Below are 6002 nucleotides of genomic sequence, written 5' to 3'. Positions count from 1 at the left end.
CATGTTTCTCCACTTTATCGTTATCCGCTTCTTTATCCCTCCGCCGTTTTACAAGGCGACGCCAAATTTAGCATAGTGCCGCGATAATGTGGCTGAAAGGCCCCATCTAGCTCAATAACAAGATAAAAATACCGAGCACAATAAAATGCCAGTTTACATTTTACCTGTAAACGCTGTGGAGAGTTTTTTTTTATTGCAGGTATTGAACGCTGGCCATCACGTATACCAACAGCGTTTACAACTGTCGTTATTAGTATTTTTGTGGCAACAACTGGCACTGCTGCACGCGATAAGTGTGCTTAAAATCCTAAAAACTGTTAAAAATCACTCGGCTAAACATATTGAATAAAAAAACTAAAACCTAGTTGACGCCCTCGCTATGACTGTATGTGGTTTTGTGACGTAGTCTTAGTTGGAATTACCAGGCGCTCCGCTGTGTCGTTTCTTTGTCAACCATTCCTAGAATTTTAGCTTTACACGTTCCTAAGCTAACTACGAGTTCCTCCAATACTCCGCCTCCATTACCAAACCTTACCTCCTGAAGCTCCTTAATTGCAATGCTGCTGGTCTTAATGATCATTTAGGCGAAAGTGTGGCATCCGGAACAGCGTGGTGTTAGTATAGTCCAAACAAAGAAGAATTGCCCAAAAAATTATTGTAAACAGCGGAGGGTCTCCAATTAGAACTCAGGTACAACCGAATATGGTTCAGGTGTAACACTGACAATCTTTCTTATCCCTAGCGAAACCACAAAATACGCATATCTTCTTTCGTCAACGTTTGCTTTTCATGATATCAATCGAAAGACGTCTATCTCTAATTACTGAACGAATGGACTCAGCATTTAGGCTGGGCTGAAGGGCATGAAAAGGCAGCCTAGTCGCCGGGCCATTTATAGTAAGACTATGGGTGGACTGATGCTCTTCAGCTGATGCATACTCACAGAGGGGCCAGGTGGTGCTGCACGGCTCAACATATGTTTCACCCTTGCTAAGTCAGGTGTTTTTTAGGGGTGAACCTCAGACGAAGCGAAGCTCCAAGTAAAAGGCGGAGCTTCCGCGCCAGCGGCTTAAGTTCACTTGCGTTGCCATGTTTCACCTTCAAATCTTCGGGAAAGCAAAACCTACTGTAGTGAAGGGCATGGTGCAGCGTCTTGTGGCTAAGCCGCTGAAGAGATGGCAGAGTGCTTGCGGAAGAGAAAGCCATTCGGGGAAAGCGGTAGTAAGACGGTGTCCTCGCGGTGTAGCCCCGAAGTCCGGCGCCGGCACTGCCTTTCAAGTCACCATCCCTTGTGGTGTAGACCCAGTGAAGGCCGTGAACGCCGCCGGATTCAGCCGCTATCTGGTCTACAAGGAAATGGTGCACCGGTGTCGCAGCGCGCGGGCAGCGATGCGTCGTTTCGGGCCTAGTAAGCTCTCCCCTCCCGCCGCTTGTCATCGGCACCGCCACGTTCTTCGCCGTGGGACCATTACACCGGTTTGGAGGTTCTCGGCACACACAGCTCATCAGCTCTTCGGACGAACTTCATTTGCCTTCGATTCACCAAACCCACCAGCCCATCTCCGCTTGATCCACCGTGCCAGCCCCAGTGGACTCAAGTGGACCAGTTCCTGGTAACTGATCTACGATTCTTTTAAATATTGATATCTTGCTTTTCGTTCCTGACCGCTGTATGGTTGTTTGAATAGAATGCGTGTGCTTGTTTGAAAACATTAGCGCGGCTCATGGATTTGCAAGCGATCCTGCCCATTCCTTCATAACAAAAAGTGGCGAGCCTCGCAGGATTCATGTGTTTTTACTTGAAGAGAAGAGTCCGGCTGCTTTTAACCTTACAGCCACGCAAATGTTCATAAATGTATCTGGCGGGTCTGGAAAGAATAATGAAAGCTGGTCAAGGCTTGGGACTGATAGGTGCAATTCTTCGCAACTACTTCGATGCGGAGAAGCTGAAGCTGAAAGAGTAACTTTGCTTGAGTAGGGAGACGACGCGACTTGGTGTCGATGCTGTTGTATTGAAACAAGGTGGTTAGCACAAATGAGCGATCCTAAGGCAATATCAGTAAAAGAATAATAAAAAGGAAAGGGAGGTGCTCAGGGAGTATGAGAAGAGGAAGGATGCAGAGGAACGAAGGATAGCCACCTTGAAAATGCAAACGGCCCTTATAGAATCACGCATATGCATCATTCGTCCTGAAGGCGTATCTGTTACAGGCGTACATATTCCTAAATCCAAACATAGCCTCTTAGCTAACGGTTCAGCACCTGCTCAAAGCGAGCTTGATTTACAAGCACATGAGATAAATTTCGAGATCGCATTAGTTCCTGAGGCAGATGAGCCACAGGGTTTGCGTAGTCTTAAAGCGTGTTCAAATTACGGCTCCGGAAATCATTATTCCAAAAGAACTGTCAGCGAGATGTTTTCGCGCTCACTAAAGCGACCAGAGAAACCAACGAGCCACAAAACGATGGCGCTGCGTTCTGCCACGAAAACATCTGTCTCCGCCTGGCATTGTCCCACATTTCAGCATCGACAGTGTTATTTGATTTTTAACCATTTCGATACTCGATGTTCTCGTAAGTTCAGCCGAAAAAACAAATACCACGTAAACGTGAAAATAAAAGTTTGGAAGGGCTCATTACTCTGTAGAAATGTTAGGCTGTGCACTTTTACGCAGGACCTACCAGTGTTTCCCATATTACCCCGCGAAGTGTACGCAGCGTAAAGAACCTCCTTCAAAGCATTCGCGCCAAGCCGTTAAAAGCAGACGCCAACCGAGGCAAAAGTCACAAAGGTGCAAGAACACGACATGGTCACCGCATTTGATACCGCCATTTTCTTGCCGGATTGTATGAACGCACGCACTCTGCTGGAGGCGCAGGAAAGGAAACCATAGCGTCTTCAACCGCAGAGATTCACGCTGCGCGAAGCGGAAGAGGCGGCGAATATTCTAGGCAACCGTAGGCTTTTTCGGAAAATAAGCACGCATGGAAATGCAAATGTAAGTTGTAGTAACAATTTCCCGCTGTATAGAGCTTCAAACGTTTTCTTTTGTTCTTGCTCTGTAATTAGGCAGACTACGTGGTTGACTTTACCGTTTGTTAGTTGCATCATTTTAATGTTATTGCGTTACAGGGATTTCGAAACAGCTTGAGTGAACTCCTTGCACTGTTCTTATGCGTGAGCAGTTTTCGTAGTGGCTTGCATGCATTTGTGATGTGTGAACTTTTATGTTCTACGAATGCGCACATGGGGACTGTGCTCTGTGACTTTGCGAGAATGATTAGTGTTAGGTCCTCTCTTCGGCACTGATTGGCGTGCTCCATCACCAAGCTCTGGAGAATATTTCACCGGAGATCTTTCTGACGAGGGGGTAGGGTAGTGAAGGGCCTGGTGCATTGTCTTGGCCAATCCGCTAAAGAGATGGCAGAGCGCTTGCGGAAGAGAAAGTTCCAGCAAGAAAGACGAAGAGCAGCAAAGAAGCAGTTCGGGGAAAACGGTAGTGAGATGGTGTCCTCGCGGTGTAGCCCCGAAGTCGGCGCCGGCACTGCCTTCCACGTCACCATCCGCTGCGGCGTAGGCCCGACGACAGCCGTGGACGCCGCCGGAAGCAGCCGGTGTCAGGCCCACAACTGAGTGGTGCGCCGGTGACGCAGAGCGCGGGCAGCGAGTCCTCGTTTCTGGACTAAGCTCTCCACTTTTTTGCCGCTAGTCATCGGCGCCGCCACGTTCTTCGCCGTGGGAGCTTTCTCGGCGTATACAGGTCATCAGCTCTTTGGACAGACCATCACTTGCCTTCGCCTCGCCAAATCCACCACCCCGTCTCCGCTCGATCCGCGGTGCCATCCCCAGCGGACTGAAGTAGACCAGTTCCTGGTCAGTCCTCTAGGAGTCTTGTAAATATGGTTTTCTTGCTTTCCGTTGCTGACAGGTGGATTGTTGTGTGAACAGAATGTGTGTACTTTTTTTAGAAACATAAGCCCGGGGCATGGCTCTCCGCGCGATCCTGCCAATTCTTTCATTACACTTACGTTCGATTAGCGGTACAACACAATTACCCTGCAGAAACACCAAGCCTTGGCATTTCATACAAAGGAATACATTTGAACATTGTAAAGACTTGCTAGCCTGAGGCATATGATCTTCTAAAACAAGAACGAGTCCTATAGAAATAGCGTAAAGTGGGCAATTGCAAACGCAAGCACGCTAGATTATACAAATATCAAATATGAAAATAAAATGACTTAATCCCTACCTTTTATGCTCTCAGCGATTTAACGTGGTTTCCTGAGCTACAGATCACTTTCAGTGGAGTTCATAACCTCTTATTAAGCATAGATACAGCGAAGAGTGGCGGGCCTGAGAGAATTCCCAGCCTTTTTTTAAAAGGTACTCTGAATGGTCCTCCCACTGTTTCACCATTATTGTCAGAAGATCGCTTGAGTCTGCATCTGTCCCTGTGGTGTGAAAAACAGCCAACGGGGTACCGGTGTTTAAAGTTGGCAACAAGCAATTTTTTCCAAATTACAGGCCAATTTTATTATTATCTGCATGCTGCAAGCTATTAGAGCATATTATCCACAATCACATTGTCCAGTACCTCAGTGAAAACCGTGTGCTAACACGGCATGAGCACGGGTTCAGCGCAGGACACTCTACCGTCATGCAGCTACTCGAGTTCACACACGGCATTGCTTCAGAACATGAAAACAGGGGTCAACTTGATGCGATATTCATTGACTACTCTAAAGCGTTCGATAAGTTCTGTCACAGAAAACTTCTGCAGAAATTACTAACACTTCATGGAAACAGCCCATTGCTGTCATAGAAGAATATTTGCACTCAAGGTCACAGTTCATTACATTTAACAACAGGCGGTCATCAAGAGTGCAAGTTCCATCAGGGGTGCCACAAGGCTGGTTACTTGGGCCGTTATTACTTATTTTTTACATAATTGACGTCGTTGAAATTACTTGCGGCACGCTTGTTAACTTGAGGTTGTATGGGGATGACTGTGTTTTGTATTGCAATGCCAGAAGCGTTGAAGATCAGCTCTGTCTGAATAATGTTTTTTTCAAGTTTTGCGCAGTGAGCAGGGACTGGGAATTGGAGATTAATTTTAACAAAACAGTGGCGATGGCTTTCACTAAAAAAAACACCCTTGTCGTTTCACTTACCATTACGGAAGACAACAATCAACTAACGTCGATGAGTTTAAATATCTCGGTTTCACTTTCACACCAACCCTACAATGGAGCAAACACATCGATCTTATCTGTGTGAAGGCGATACGGAAGCTTGCCTACATAAAATTCAACCTCAAAATTTCTAGTACACCTTGTAAAATAACTGCTTACCAAGCCATTATCCGTCCAGTACTTGAGTACGCTTCAGTTGCAAGGTCGCCTTACTTAAAATGTGATGTTGCCAAGATTAAATGTGTTCAAAAGAAGGCTTATGTTCCAAAAAGGTTTATATTCCGTCGCTACGATCGCAACTTTTCTCCTACATTTCACGCTGAGCAACTGTCACTTCGGCCCTTATCTCACTGGCGTGAGTGTTACAGGATTGCTTTGATGCACAGGATTGTACATGGTTCCACTTGTTTAGCCACACCAATTTTTTTCGTAGACTGCTCGCGGCGTGCAACAAGACGCACTGTTCCCTTGAATATTGTCCCCTTCAGAGCGCACATGGAATATTTTAGGTATTCTTTTTTTCCGCAAACAATTGAACGATGGACCAATCTAGAGCCAGCCCTCCGATGTTTGCCCACTGAACTCTTTCGGAAAGACTTGCCTGAACATGTTCCATGACACTATAAATTTTAGGTGGTTTTTTATGTGTAGATGTGCGATGCAACATTTATTGTTTGACGTGTACGTTTTAGTATTTATTACTTGTATCTGTCATGTGCATGTATTTCATGTAACTTTACCACTCCTGCTATGTCTCTCGTTAAAACAGCAGTATTTGTAAATAAATAAACAAAAATAAAATATGC

The sequence above is a fragment of the Haemaphysalis longicornis genome, unplaced genomic scaffold (assembly GCF_048455015.1).
Source record: "Haemaphysalis longicornis isolate Haplotype H1 unplaced genomic scaffold, Haemaphysalis longicornis Haplotype H1 scaffold_14, whole genome shotgun sequence".
In the NCBI taxonomy this organism is placed as follows: Eukaryota; Metazoa; Arthropoda; class Arachnida; order Ixodida; family Ixodidae; genus Haemaphysalis; species Haemaphysalis longicornis.
Note: the sequence above shows the minus strand (reverse complement) of the source record.